Genomic DNA, 16,736 nt, shown 5'->3' on the forward strand with positions numbered 1-16,736 from the left:
ACTAATCTAATCAGATAAAAAGAGAAATTCAATCCATATACATGGCTTTTAGTACAGTATGAAGATTCTGCAAATCCTCTGATAAAAACAAACTAATAAAGTTGCCTTGTAAAGTGAACTACAGATAAGGATGCATCTATTTTCCTTGTAAACATTACTTCTGAAGGTGTGCACACATAGAAATGATATCCATAAACCATGTTTAAACAGCTAGTATGACTAGCACAGACCTTCTGTGCCTATTTATGCTTTGGATTTCATTCTGACAAGTAAATCATATCTTTTCCCCTTTTGATTTATGAGAATGGATTTATTATGATTTCATTGTTTTAAAGAAATAGAGATTAAGTAGGAGAGGTCAGGATTTACAGAAACTACAGTGGCTGAACCTCTCCTCCACCTCTATTTATATGTTTCTGTGCCTACAAAACATTCTATTGTTTCTATTTTCTAAGTACTTTAAAAAGTATATTACTTCAAAGTAATATAAAATTACTGGAGCAGAAACTGCTGCTTTTTGTTTTGATTTTCCTAAGCTTATGTGCCTACATTGTTTATTTTATTTGATCATTAAGGCCTACTCTGCATAAATAAATCTGCAGAGTATCAGTGAAGTCAATTGGGTTTCACATATGCAAAGTGCCATATCTGTGCCAATCACACTGTAAAACTAGGCAAGATATTGGAACAATTCTCTCGATCGGATACTTTATATACAAATTAAAACAATATGAATATGTTTTTATACATTTTGTAGATTATGTCTCTGTCTCGTAAATAGATGAATAATCCTAAATGCTTGGAAAATCACGTCTGTATACAGGAGAGAGAAATATAAATACAGATGCATGTATTTAATTCCATAAAACAGTAAGCAGTTAAACATAATACTAAAACATTTAAATACTGCTTTGTCTTGAAAATATATTCTTTCATTTTATTGATGGATTCTTAAGAAATGTGGAATTTTATTAGTACTAGAGAAAGAAACACTAAATGTATTCACCTGAATAGGGTAACATATGTCTGTGCTTCAAGAGAGTTTTTTTAAAAAGTCCTGTCTGGCTTAAAATAGTCTTGAAGGATGACTTGCCTGGATCAACCCTTTCTGACATTCTTAAATTCTGATTTGCAATGCAATTTATTTTAAAGTTGTTATGCTGCAACGTCTTCTTGCTCCTAGGAGACAGTTCAGAGCATCTCAGCTGCCACCAAAGTTGCAATGATTCTTTATAGTAAAAAGTATTACTGCATACATAAAAATGTAAAATATAATGTAGAGTCCTAAATAAGTGTCACAGCAAAGGAGTTTTTCATTTTAGCGTTTGGCTGGTATTTATCACCTTACTATCTGCAGACAAATTGTTTTAAGCAGAACTATGGCGATTAGCAAATCTTCTGCTAACTTAAGTAAATTCTAGTTCCTATACAACACCAACAGCAAGAGAGATTTGGGCACGTACTGCTTCATTGCACTCCCGTTATACCTATTTACCACTCCAAGATGCTTGATTTGATAGCAGTCATTCTATTCTAGTCCTCTGGATACGGTTTAGCCAACTGAAAATCAGTTCTTTGGCCTTATCTTAGAGATAAGAACTTGTACAACTTTGGGAAAGCTATAGTAGTATTTCGCTGCAGTTATGAAGCACTAAGGATATAAACAGGACAAGATTTCTACGTACAGGCACCTCCTCTCAGTAGATAAAGCCACAGCTGTTTTGTAGGACTTCTGTCACTTGGTCTAAAGAAACACATTTCCTTACCTACAACTTTCCTCTTTATAAAGACAAGCTAAGGAACTAAAATTCATAATTCTATTGGATACCAAAAAATATGGACTCAACAGAGTTACTGATTTTATGACACATTGTTATCTCCCTCCATACATTCAGGCTTTGTTTCTCTCTCTTTCCTCTGGGTGAGGACTTTCTCTTCAAACCCCCCCCCCCCAACACCATCTCTACGCCACAGATAAGTCCTCTGTCAAGCAGCTAAACAGAACATTATCAGAGGTAACCATCCAAACCACAGTGGCTCACAGGTCATATGAACTTGCTACAGATTCAGTACAGCAACAATGGAGAAACTAAAGAGAAGTGGTTAAAGCCGGGGACATGTGGACATAAAAGAAAGTTCACTCATCCGTTGTTTCAGGTAAGAGAAAAGAAATGATATACAAAAGTAATTCAGGGCATCTATGAAGGTAGAAGTGTGGAGAGGGGAGGAATCCCACACCACCAGCAATGATGAAAACAAGAAGCAAGGGGACTGTTTTGAACTTCAGAACTCATGAAGGGCAATGAGGCCTAACAGACCACAGTGAGAGAAATAAAAGCCACATCCCTAGGGTCTACTATGTACAAGAAATTTTGACCCTTGCAAATCAACAAAAACTTTTTAATAATTCAAAAAGAGAATGGAAATAACAAGGACAGAACCTGAAGGCAAGAGTGCAGTGTGAACGAGAGAAGAGGCATGTGAAATTCATCCATGTTTGCATGGCTGGGATGCTAGCTGCAATTGCAACATCTCTGTGAATGCTGCTCTTAATAAAGAATCAATTTCTTTTTACCAATGATGTGATACATGAGGCACTGAACTTTTAACAGCAGATTCTTTTTCTGGTTGTTCGTATATATGCACATACACATATACATATATATACACACTAACAATACATGGAGATGAGCCAATACTTCTGGATATGCACTCTTTTTTGTACATTAACCACAATGTAATTTTGTATATTTTTAAATCAAATATATAGAAGAATCACTTATACCCCTCAACCACTCAGACAATTCCCCACTAAATCACCACTTTTTAGAGGTGGTGATACAGAAAGCATGGTTTTCAAGAGGAATTTAAAGGAGGATGGTTTTGCAGCCTTGTCAATCAATTCAGGGAAGAAACTTAGTATGGAGGGGTAGGTATGGCAAAAAGACATTGAGTAAAACAATGGAGGATGAAACAGTTGGAGACAACACTAGACAGGTAAAAAGGGGCAGAGACGCGTAGCTGATGACAAGGACACTGGCCATGGATCTCATGGAGAAGAGTTTGGCAGTACAAGAAACTGTGTGGAACACAGACTGAAACAGGGATGGAAATCTGTATTCTACCTTATATGTCTAACTTTGAAACATCTCAATTACTTATGAAGAAAAGATGAATTTTCCATTTGCACTGCTAACCTTTTCCACTTGTTTCTCATTACAGTAAGCAAACAACATTCAATGGTAAATCCTGCAGTTCAAAAAGTACAGTACATTGCTGAGCTGTCTTTAAGAAAATACAGTACATTAACTAGCACATGTCCCTTACGGTGTCTAAAATTTTTCTCTTTTATTATTCTGAAAGCTATAAAGTATATTGGCAGGCCCCGTCAACAAACAAAGGCTGCAAAAGTCTTCTTTTTTCCAATACTGAGCTTTTAGTCTAATTGCTTATTTGCAGTCTCAGCAAGCCAGAGAGAAGAATTTTATCCTCTTTGGCTTGTTTCTGAATACTAACTAGCCAGCCCAGTCAAGGCTCTCTAAAGAGTGAAACTGCATGAGAGACACACCACATTTGACACAGTCAGGAGGCAAAAGAAAGAGCAAAACAAAAGTCTATTCAGGGCTGAATCCTCTGATATACTCGCCCATCCCCCAGCCCCTTTAAAAATAAAGAGAAAGGGGAAAACTCATGAATCCATGGCTGAATGCCTGAGGTTGTCAGAATAAAGGACAATGAATGACAGCTGACTGTCAGCACAATTCTCAGAGTCTGAGTTATCACTTTTTGGCATTGTTCAAATAGGAAAAAAGTGTGCGCACTTAACAAGGAAATATCGCAGAAGTTCTTTATGAGGGAGCATACTCAGCCTTGCTCAAAACAGTCAAGGTAACTAGTAGTTCCACATGGATTTTTTCCCTTATGAGTATATCATTCTGTGAAATCTTCCCAGCTGAACTCATTAAAAACTTTTCTAAGCATACCAGCATTAAACGATGCCTTAAGACAGCAGGGGTCAGAAAGCTATTTTCCTTTAAGGAAATCAGATAGAGACCAGACGTATCTAAAGCTGAGAAAACTTATATGTTCACAACACTGTTATCTACCTGTTGGTTATTAAAAAAAACAAAAACAACAAAAAAACCACCCATGAAGGCCAATCTTTAAACGTTTCGTGCATGTTCAACTTGTTTAGGATCTTCCTGTGAGCTGATTTTTTTTCTGCAGATTTGCCTACACTTTCATCTTCACTGACTGCCTTAATCCTCCAGTCTTTGTTGTTCCAATGCATGATCAGCTTGTTTTTAAGTCACATCTACCCACATTTGTTAGTGCTGAAACATTACTTTAGGCTTTTACATCTCCATAAATCCATACAAATGATGCACGGGTTTTTCTGAGAAAGGTTGAAAAAGCTAAAGCAGGGAAGATTTTAAGGTTATTTAAATAATGCATTTTAAGTTGGCAGATATTTAACTGCATGGTTTATGTACTAAAAAGAACTACCTGAGCAGAGCGACAGCTCATGACAGAGACACCCTGGAATGATAGGGTTTTTAGTAATTAAAATAGATCTGGCCTGTGCTCAAAGCATTAGCTCACTTAAGTCTGTTGACCATCTGTACTAGAGAGACAATGATTTCTATTCTCAGCTCCATCAGCCTGCTAGGGTTCATAACAACTGCTAACAGCACCAAGTTTCTAGGTCTTGCCCCACTAGGCATGAGGGCTGCTCTGGAGCGTGGCTCCCTCCTGAGAGGGAGGATACACCTGAAAAGCGGGTAGTGAGAAGGACCGAGACACTGATCTGTATCCCTTTAAACATTAGCAGAGCACCATTATGGGAAAGCTCAAACCACTGTTACCACCCCAGCAGGTGTTACTGTACATTATGAATCTTTAGAGAGAAATGCAGAAATGAGAGAGGGAGTGTACGTAAAATGCAACAAGAAAAACAGGTGGAAAGTTAATGTAAAGGCTTCATTTTTTCCAGCTAAAAGGGAAAGGTTTCTGTAACTGACAGATATGGTATTTAGAAGTTCCAGAGTTTGCATAAAACCAATAAAATAAACACTTACAAACAGAGGATGTTTGTAGACAGAGTTTTAGAGAAAGTTATTTATATATATGCATAATCTAACTACACTCTGGAAAAAAAAAAGACAATGTTTTCAGGATAGGGGACAAAAATTGCGTAAAACCATTGCTCCAACTAGCATGGACCTGCCGCTGAACTTTGCAGCTCTGCTTCAATGTCTGTGGTCAGGCCACCGTTTATTGATCCAATGTTTAAAAAAAAGAAAAGAGCAACAACAAAAATACAATTTATTAGTAAAGGTAGCATCTAATCTTGCTGAATAGACCTTATAATTTGCAAGGACCTTTTGAGGGCTTCACTGTTGAAGGCGTGGAGAACGGGGAATTCTACAGGCAGCCTTGGGAAATCTGCTTATGCAGTGTTATACAAAGAGCTCACGAACAGGTTCTGTCAGCCTCGTAGGACTATTAGTCATAACTACAAGCTGCACTCTCCAGATGTCACGTAAGAAGTTGCTAGAGAACAAAGAAGAAAAAGGATCAAGAGTTCCAGTGCAAGCATAGGCAAATTATTTTTGAATTTTAAGAACATTCAATTCTCTTTAAAGACACGCTAATTTTTCCTGGCCCTTTAATAACAGTCAGGGACCATCTAATGTAACCAGCTGTTGCTGTAATCTTCCATGTTCAAGAGTTATCTTCCCTTTGTAATTGATTTTGAAATAATAGAATGACTGCTAAACATAGAACCCCATATGGGTTGCAGGAGAAAAAAAATATATATGACATTAACATATGAAAAAAAAAAAGTGAACTGGGTTCAACCCTTCATGAACACCTGCATTACCGGTAAGAAATGTACTGAATAACCCTGCCTCAGGTTCTGTGAAGGCAAAAGAGCCAGAAGTGCTCTGCCAGGTGTTTTGGCATTTAGAGGATGCCAAATAATTCAGATCTGGGGGCTTTATTATACCCATTATATATATACCTCCCAACTTATTATACCTCCCAACATGCAACTTGGTTAGCTAAGCTGGCTGCCCAGTGTCCCTTGGCTCCCTCTTCAGTCAATAGGTAGGCTTTTCCCACAGACTAAATTAACTAATTTAATTCTAAACTGCTTCTTGCAGGACACTCTCTCTCCCCTTTGAGTGAAGAAGGAATTTAAATTACTTGTACAGAGATGGAAGTTACTCATCTGCTGGGTTACCTGACTGTGTTCAGGGCACAAGAGAATAAGGTCCCAGTTTAGAGAACCAACAGGGACACTTCGGCAGACTTGTACTTTGTCTGCACTTTCTGGTGCATTGAAAGGATATTAACAGCTCCAGGAACTGACTATTTCACTACTGGAATGAGAATGCATCCTGCCGCTCTGCAAGTTGATGGAAAGCATATAAAAGAAATTTGAGACTATATTCTTCTAAGAATTAGAAAACAGACAGATCTCCTGAGATCCTGTCTGGGGTGAAAGTCTGAGAAAAATCTCTGGATATAAGTAGGGTTCCCTCCATTGCCTGGGAGTACAGTGGGTAATCAAGATGTATTTCCTGTTTTGATGTAGCTTCCTGATTGCTGTAGGTACATTCATCATCCAAGCCAAAACAGTTCCCTCTGTTTTTTCAAGACTTACTGTCTAACAACCTTCAGAATAGGATTAGAGCTTCCCAGACTACCAGAAGCTTTATCTTACTTCTGCTGAGCAGAGTATTTTACAAATTGTGCTTAATCTCTGGAGAGTGGAAGAAATACCCAGTCCATCTTTGAAACATCTGTTTCCAGGATATATGGAGCACATGTATGTATTCTTACTTCTCTAAGACTAGACTGGTTTCTCCTGTTTATAAAACCTCACCTTCCCAGGAGATAGAGACAGAGGCCCAGGTGCACAAAGGTAATCAGTGGGAGCTGGGCTCCCAAATACCTTTGTGAAATGGGTCCTATTAATAATTGTATTACATATCATTCCCTACTTCCAAGAGCACATGCTGTTACATTTCCTGAATGCCTCACTGCATTTGATAGGTCACTCCTATGCTTGTATCTAAGTAGAGGGGCCAAAGGAAAACCAAAGGTCAAAGCAATAAAAGACCCTTGGACCTCTGGATGGCAGAGGGAGCAAACTATTTCTGGACACAGAATTGATATAGATTTCCTTTTGGACCAGAGAATGCAAGAACTCTTGAGAGGTGCAGAATTCCCTCTGTTATTGACAACAACTGTACCTCAAAAAAGTCAGTACATCTCAGAAGTGATTCAAGACTTTATAGGATCACTCCAGCATGGGATATGGCCCTGTAAAAATGTAAGTTCTCTGAGTACCAATTCTTCAATGGACTCAAAAACAAAAAAAAAGAAAAGAAAAAGAAAAGATAAAGACAGATGGAACTGGTGAACATGTAGCACTATGGACTGAATCTGAAAGCAAGCAGCTTCTTAATATGGCTTCATTTTAGTTTGTTGGTAGGAAAAGGAAATTACAAAACTTTTGCTTTTTAATAGCCTAACTGAGGATAAGCAAGGGTTAAAATTTCTATGGCAAATGATTACTATTTGATTTAGCATTAAAGAGAAAAGGTGGCTAAGGAAAAATACAAGTTTTGATAGCCTTCTATACAGTTAACTCCTGATTGTATTAGAAATACATACAAATTCTATTTAGAGTTATTGAAAGAAAAGGCTGTTTTTGTAATGAGAGCACTAGACCTAGATTCTACTTTCAACCTGTATTTCCAACACACAGGAAACACGCTGAATATCTTTTACAGCGTCTAATACCTTGGCTGAAAGTAATGATAACATAGCTCTACTAAACAGATAGAGTCCTATACTTACATTACAGTTGGACAGTAGGATCCATAATTATCTCTGTTACTTTGATGTAACAAGAAACACAACACAATTTTTTGTTTGAATAGTCAGTAAAATCTGTACAACAGAGCTATTAGATGTGACCTTCCAACAGACAGGAAAATTTCACCCTCTTCTATTAAAATGGGAGACTGCTAACTAAGAGATGTTAATTATTTGTTAACAAAGCATATCAGAAATCTTTCTTTGCTTTGATACTGGTTGAGTAAGTTGAACTGATCCTAAAGTACATCGGTAAATAGTCTGTACAGCAGGGAACAGAACTCTGGGAAGCAGAATCTGTCATGCTGCTATCCCTAGGGGAAAACAGAGATTGGCTATAAAATGAATTCCAATGCTAGAATAAAAACATAACAGAAAAGAAAGGATTCATACAAATCGAGAGAAGTACCTGATGGACAAATGATTAACTCTTCTCAAAACAAAATGGAAAAATAAATCAGTTCACGAGCTTCTCCTTTGCCTCCTAAACGGCGGCATTCAAAGCCCTGATGCCCAGTCTTGCTTCTCAGAGTTAGAATAAGGAGACACAGAAGACGGGCTTCAGGGGGACCCTGAAGATTCCTAGATGGCACATAGTTTAAACAAGTGCGGTTAGAAAACCCACAGTGAACAACTGAACTCCCATGTTTCCTGTCTGACCAAAACAGATTGCTTCCATTACAGCTGAAGGTGAAAAAAATGCCAGCTTTCCTCCTTACATGGAATAAGATAATTTGGTGTCTTGTTTTATATTGCCCCGTGATTAGTTTAAAATTTCCTATGGTTTCCAAAGTTTTTATTTTGGATTACGATAATATTGAGAAAATAACCTACTTTTATTGAAGTTTGGGGGTCAAATTCAGGACATGATTTAATCAATGATAACAACTCTTCTTTTCTGGGTGAATTTTAATGGGGGATGACAAGCCAGCCTTTTTTCAGGTAGATGTTTTTTCTCAAGTGAATAGTAGGAAAAGTGGTTTTGAAATTAAATGAAAGGACCAAACCTTCAGCTCTCCTAAGCAGTGGTTCCACCAAATGTGGACAATTTGTTTACAGCATCAATCAAAAGTGAACATTTTTGACATTTATTATTATTATTTTTTCCAGTTCTGGTATAAAGTTAGAGTTGGTGAAAGTTTCTGGGAAGACTTCCCTAGAAAGTTATGTTTTTTTATTCACGAATAGAATCCAGGGCTTTGAAATCAACTTACAATTTCATTACTAGCAAGTTTCATGTGTTAATATATATAAATATATATATGATAACTATATTTCTATAGTTACTAAATAGCTATTAGATGGTAGCACCTTTTCAACAGAATGCCTTAGACCAGATTAGAAATGGCAGCCTAGCTGTGAAAGACCTGTATCTTGTCATCAATCCCCTACACAAACTAGCCCTGCAATTTCGCTTTCCATCAGGTCCATTTTGAAAAATATTTCAGCAGTGCTCACTTGGTTGCTATCTCGTTCCTGAAGTATGGCATAAAGATAAAGGGAAGTTTGAAAATGTCAGGAAACTCGTTTCCTCTGGTACAACGATTATGAATCTGGCAACCAGCGGGCAACTCGGAGAGGAAAAGTTGACAGTCAGATATGGTGCTCTGTGATAAGCATTTGAACACCGGGACGTGTTCACAACTGGTTTATGTTTTGGGTGAGAAAAAGAAGTAAGACTGAGTTTTCCCCTTGGGAGTCTTACTTCATATTTCAGTATAATTTGCCAGTTTTTGTTTTTCATTTCAATAGCCAGTAGACAGCCATTAGGGACACAGGCTCATCAAATGGGCAATAACAACAATAAACTTTATGTCTATTGGCTGTCGTCTACTCCAAAACCAGTGGAATTCTCTGCTGGAAAAAAGAACGTGCAAAAGCACATTCAACAATTATCTTTTAAGGACTTGCCTAGCGAAGAACATGCAGAAGACTTACTGCTTAAGAATAGCATAAAAGACAGGCAGGAAATTAATGGATTGTTTAGAATGTTGCAATATCACAAGCAAAATCTTATGCTCCAGAAAGGGACTTTGTAAAACTTCAACCACTTTGTTTCATGGAGAAAAAAACATTTTCCTTTTGTTGGGACTCTGTGACACATTAGTGGCATGCCAGTACAGTCCTCCTTCACCTAACAGAAACGAACCCTTGAATTCTCTTTAAATAATGTGAAGTATATCTCAGGAAGTGGCCAAATACTTCATTATTTATCATTTTAAAAGGTCCTTTTTAACGTGTATTTTAAATTCTCTATCAAAGGTTAAGTAAAGATGGATAGGCCTTTTTGAACTCACAAAGAATAATCCGTGTGTCTTTCTTGACGCTTCTGCGTAAACCATCATAACAACATACTGCTTCCCAGCATGCTCGCTCCCAGATGAATTATGGTACTTCAAGCCTATCTTCCTTTTACAATGACAATCACACATACATACATGCACACATATATATTCGTATTATACATACATATATACACGCATATATACACACATACACACACACACACAGATATAAATAAATGAATGTCTGGAAAGACATTTATTCGGTGTAATGTAGACAATAATCTATGAAAGATAGAAACTAAATTCTATGACAAAGCAATGATATTGACAAAGTTAAATAGATATTTACCTATACATTCCCTTCCTTTCAGTTTAACATCAATTCACACACACAAAAAACTGCTCTGGCTGGGATGCTGAGTAAGTCATATGAAATGCTGCTCTGGTTCCCTGCTGGTTTACAATCCTAGCTTTTCAATGCAGAGCTGCTATTCAGGCTTCAGTACTTGTCTGAAGAGCTTTGTGTTGTCTTTGGGTGTTTAATACTTATAACAAGGCACTTTCATTAAGTGCAGCCCAATTTTAAACATTCTATCCATTTATTTGAGCCCTCTGTAAATGTCTGAAGGAGACCAGCTGACTGCTCATACTGACTCACCTAGCTAACATTTCTTAATTTTCTTCTGCTTCTCATCAGCTTCAGACTTTGTAAACAGGCTCCCTCTAACAAAACCTCAAAAAGGGTTGATGTTTAGCAAAGCCTACGTTATAAAAACATTTTAAAGATTTATTTTATCCCCTGTTTAAAGTGGAATACATGCTGTCCCTTAAAATACTGTCTCTCTTCAATTTGCTGTGAAAGTGTGAAAGTATTCTATAGTTCATTGTCAATCAGCGTTGCCATTTTTTTTCCTTATGGCCATTTCAGAAGTGTTCTCTAGACTGTTTGAATTTAAAGATCCTCTAATTTATACTGGGAGTCTGAATCTCATAAATTCCAAAACAACTCTTATTTCTAGAACCTCCCATTCAGGGAATCAAAGTTTTCCTCCCCTTTAGTATTTTCCCAAGGAGAGATTGGATGAAGAACGTTTGTTTTTATATCCTTCAGAAAGATATAAATATGAAGAAATTATTCTCAGCATCTTTTGACAACATTTCTGTTATTAAAAATGTATACTCTCCAAAATATGCAATCACAAAAGCCATAGTATGTGTTTGTCTGAAAGACTGACTTATTTAATCTCTGCTCTCTTTTGAATAACTTATTATGTATCTGACCACAATATTACATAATAAGCATTAAATGGATGAATAAGCTTTGGAAGATCTGCTGTTTGGCTATGATATGCACAAATACCAATAAGTATTTGTTTAGAACCAGTGGCTGTACCCATTGCCTTGCCTGGCAAGGAATCAAAGACCTATACCTAAAAGGGTATACACTGGTAAAATATCTCTTCTGAAATCCAGGATTATAGAACTTATATGAACCTGTGGAAAAAAAAAAAGTAACTGAGTATCCTGCAGAACAAACTAATTTCTCTTCAATTATGTTTTTTTTCTCCCTATTTCTGATTGAGCTTGAAGTATCAGAGCATCAGCTTCTCTCAAAGGTATTTATTCTTTGTATTTCTGGCTCTCCTCAGAACATAGCAATACAGGGTTAAAAAGTTAGGAAAAGTAAAGCGCAACATAAACATTTCAGAACTTTTTAAAGTTCATTTCCGGAAATTTCGGGGGGAAAAAGGCACTTGTTTCTTCATTCCTATTCACTCAATTCTTTTTCTCTGCTTGCACTGAATACTTGTAAGTCTGGCATCTCTTATAAACAACTGGAGGCTTTAAAAATGGCTTTGGATAAATAAGACACCAAAAGAACACAATCCACCCCCTCTGGCTCTCGTTTGTACTGGACTTCAGTTACTTCTACTATTAGACAGAAAGAAGAGCATTAAACCGTAAGTACCCAATGTCTTAACAGAGGAAAAAAATCAAAAGTGTACTCTGATACTGAGCTTTTCTTTAGGTGTCAGGGTCAATATTTATTTTTAGTTGTGCTGAGTTGCAAGAGTTGTTATATATCTAGTTGTGCATCTAGTCCAACATTACTGCCCACTTTAGAAAATCTTCCAGAGATGGATGAGTGGGGCATATTGGCAGGAATACTGAGTTTATTGCAACACATTCTAAAAATGGTGATGAATGATATAAAAGTGGGAGGCCAATACATGGCAGATCAACCTCAAACGTTCACAGGTATATGAAGAAAGCAAATATATTAGGCCATTTTCACCTGAATTTCTACCATTCCCTTACCTCATTTTGCAGCCTCTATTTCCACTTCACAAAGCGGTTTCATCTCAAGGAACGCAGATAGCAGTACCACTATTTTCCTTTCCTTCAGTCCTGTAAGTGGAAAGCTAGTTTTATTTATAGCCAGGATTCCCATGGACCCCCTTGGGACTATAAGACTGTACGGTACTAAGGACTAAATGACACATCCTGCGTTTCTATCTTTTCATGGCAAATTTATTGACTTCTTTGTCAACCTAGCTTCAACTGTGAAGTTGTGACCACACAGCCAGTTAATAAAATACAGGCTAATTATAACAACATATTTCTTCCTCCAAATATAAATTACTAGAGCAGCCCTTGCTGGAGTCTTTCTTTTTTTAGTCAGAGTGCCTACCTAGTTTCACCCACAGCTAAAAATGACGTGTGCCTCTGTTTTCCAATTCCTCCTTTGGTATCCACCACATGGGTCACTAATATTCACTCCAGTCATCCCTGTTACCATCTGTCACGGCAGCTGAGAAGAAAGGGAAAAAGGCTCTTCAGCAACAGCTAATTCTGTATCAGCTATCTACCATGAGGTGTACTGAGGAAAAGTACAGTTGGCACCTCATCATGAGAGCGAGCTCTGGCATATCACTTCTCTAACACTCCTGATATACATTGAAATAAGCAGCAGGGAGATGGTAGGGAAAGGGGTCTGGGGAGAAAGATGCGATATGATCCAGCACAGAAAGGTAGGGTAGTTTTCAGCATTCCTTGTAATGTGTATACAAGATATATGCTAAATTATGTTACCTACAAGAAAAAATATATGTAGCTGTAGCCCAAGAACTGACAGCTGATCAAAAACATAAGAATTAACTCATTCATACCTTTCTGGGCCATCTATATTTTTATTGTTGGAAATCAACTTTTTAGAGCATAACTTTTGATGCATTTTCTGCCTCTGATGCATTTGACAATTAATAACTCAATAACAGAGTTCTTCCTCTGGATTGCATAGTGAATAGATGTATGTGAATAACTGACATTTTTGCTAACATAAAAATAAATTTAAAAAAAGACCATATCAACCTGAAATAACGAAACAGGATCTTTGGGGTGAAATAAAAATAAATTTACATTACAAATTCAGGCATTTTTAATAAAAACAGAAGAAATTTAAATGATGGACTACACTGATAAGAGAGCTTAGATGTCATTTACGGAACTGAGGAGGAGAAGGTGACAAAGGGGCTTTATGCTTCTCTACAGACGAATGGCTAGTACACTTGTTTGGTAAAAATGAGACATGGGTTTCCTCTGTGTCTGAGTTATAACACTGATTTAACCCAGGCATTAAGGTACTCAGGGAATACCGTAAACACTGAGATATAAGATATTTTAAGAGCTATACATTCTAATTTGCATGAAGTAGTGATTATTAGTTGGAGCAACAACTGATCCTTTTATGAATCAAAGAACCTGAGAATGACAAACCCAAGGCTATCCTACAGCCCAGAGATTCATTTTTTCATACAAGGTGAGAAACCAATTTCCAAAATCCTGCCCTGTGTCTTACACTGCAGATGTGAGCTCAGGCATTCCATTTCCTATGCAAGTTCCCTACATGTGTATAGGGAGGATGAGGAGTATTAGTATTTATCAGGTCTCCTCAGTTTTGTGGTTGGTACATAAGGCTCCCTGGGAATGTAGCATGTCAAATCAAAACCTCTCACTTTGGAAACTGCATTATAAACCATCTCCCTATTTTCATGCATTTATTATTTTTCTCCCAAAAAGTTAGACTACAAATTTTGGCAAAATTTGTTAACTGATTTATGAATAAAACATGTGACAAAATTCTGCCTAACTTTATTAAAAAATAGAAATGTTTGCTTTAATCCACTCTGCACATTAGAACAGCTTTACTGCCAAGAGACAGCTCCTGCTTAAGGATAATTCAGAAAATCTTTGCAAGCATGATCAATAACCTTCTTACTCCCTGATGCTCATTAAACACCAAAGAGGAAAGCTCTTGCTTCCTCTAAATTTGTCAGAGGTATTTTCTACAAATTTTATGAAAATATTACCTATAAATGCATATATTTTATATGGATTTAATTTTGTTTATATGAACATCTTTTGACCTGTTTAGGAAATCTCTAACGTCTTCTCATGCTTTCTAGTGCAGGATGAATCTTTTCATCAGGTTCTTGCACTTAATATAAATGATATATTTTCTTTACAGTGCTGTGGAGAGAAACCCAAAACCAGAACAAGTACTATGCGTGGTCATTATTAATCACTCATACCTCTCAGAAAGATCTTTCCTCTTGGCCATTCATCAAGATTGGTATCCCTCCTGCTAGAAAAAGACACATCAAAACTGATGTATAGTCACCTGTGGATATGAGTTCCCAGTGCACAGCTATTACCAGAATGGATAACTCTCCTATTCTCTAGTTTTAATATATTTTTTTTTCCTCATGGGCTCCCTCTTTTAAAATATCAAACAATGAAAACCATATCAGCTTAGAGACAGCCCTGTTGTTATCAGACTGAGCAATAACACGCTGCTTTCAAAAGCCACTGGTGCTCTGAGCACAGCTGCTGAGATACAGCGGCCTCAGTGGAGGACTTGGCATGTCAAGAAGAGGCATCACCTCGGCAGGTGCCCTGGGAATGCTGTGCCTGGAACATCAGGGAGGACCATGGCAGTGCCACTTTGTTGCAGTACAGCATATTGTGCAGTGGCAAAAGACTCTGTACACAAAGGTACAGACCTGTGTGCAAAAGACTGTAACTTCTCCTAACTTTCATTCATCTGCCATCTTGTCTAGCTGTAATAAGAACATGATGTATGCAATCAAGAACGTGACCTGTAACGAAGGCTTATGTCCCATCCCAGCGTATTTCTAAACAAAAAATTTGTGAAGCAATTCCTATCATGCTCCCTGCAATTCACAGCAGATTTTTTGACGTATTTCTTCCTCTTCTTGAAGCCATGGTGTTGTCTAGAACTGTCTTTAGAACCTCCAAGGTTATCTTTCTTGCAGACTTTTTTCAGTGTTGCACTACTCTTGTGGGGAACAGAGAAGAATGACAGAAGAGTTTACGTTTGAACAGACCTCCAACTCCCCTTCTTTTTCTTGTTCAGACACTCTATAGAGGATGTCTACCATGACAGCCCCTTAACCATAAGCTCTTGACTGGCTTGCCACCCATTCCAAAGCAAAGCTCTGTGCATCTGAGCCACTCCTTTGCTTAGGCTGCAACCCCACCTCCTTGTCCATCAACGTTTTTTTTCTGAAGCACCTGTACCCATCCATAGCTGCATTCCAGTTGTGTGAGCTATCCCACCGTGTCTCTGTAATATGAATGAGATCATAGCTCTGCAGTTGTGCATGGACTTTTAATACCTCGTTTGTTCCCCATGGTGTATGCATTCATGTACATAGGCATAATGCACCCATAGCCTTGCTGCTTTCACAAGGGAAGTCTGAGACCCTCCCCCATCATATTGGCTCCTGGATGCTTGCTCACTGCTCCCCATTAATTCGTTTTTCTTCAGTTTTTGGAAATCCTCATCTGATATACCCAGCTTAAATTCCCATCATTTATGAAGAACAGCTGATACACAGCAAGAATTCAAACTGTGCATGGCTAAAGAACTGAACAACTTTGTAAACTAGTGTCCTGAAGTAAAACTTTGTAAAAGTATTCTTAAAATATTGTGTGAATTTCAGCTTAGAATAAATCAGTGTAATTGGAACGTGTAGATCAAATTCAGTATAGGATTGCCATGATATAAACTTGACTTCTATTTAAAATTGATCCCAAAATAAAGATATACGGCTAAGGACTACAACTTGCACCAGTCTGGCATTCAACACAAGAACAAAATGACTACAATTTAAATATCAAACCTGTCACTGTGGTCCGCATTATGTTCTTTTTGTGCAGTCTGCCTTAAACTCTGCTAGGAGAGGGAATTTGGAACCTATCCCTGTGCTAAATGACAGAGGTCTAACTTTGTATTTGGCCTTTTTGAAAAACATGAGCCTGACTATACTTGGCACTATAACTAGTGGAAATACTTGTTCAAAAACAATGTAAAACAAAATCATGTACAAACTATAGCTTTGTCTAAGACAACACAGACTGAATAGTGGAGAATTACATCCATTATGTGAGATAATCCATCATGAAACAATTATTTTTGTACTGTGACCTTGGTCTTTGTTCATAAAAAGAAGTTAAGCAGCAGCTTTTATTTTATGC

At 37.4% G+C, this 16,736-nt stretch overlaps 1 long non-coding RNA gene across 1 annotated transcript; it reads right to left on the reverse strand.

The window, feature by feature from the left end:
• Positions 1-12,490: 12,490 nt before the first annotated feature.
• LOC104150215 (uncharacterized) lies at positions 12,491-15,325 on the reverse strand. The gene is made up of 3 exons (XR_695527.2): positions 14,768-15,325; positions 12,868-12,987; positions 12,491-12,584 (listed from the first exon to the last, which is right to left on the reverse strand). It is a non-coding gene; the product is annotated as an uncharacterized lncRNA (long non-coding RNA).
• Between the last annotated feature and the right edge of the window lie 1,411 nt (positions 15,326-16,736).

Source organism: Struthio camelus, chromosome W, assembly GCF_040807025.1.
Source record: "Struthio camelus isolate bStrCam1 chromosome W, bStrCam1.hap1, whole genome shotgun sequence".
NCBI lineage: Eukaryota > Metazoa > Chordata > Aves > Struthioniformes > Struthionidae > Struthio > Struthio camelus.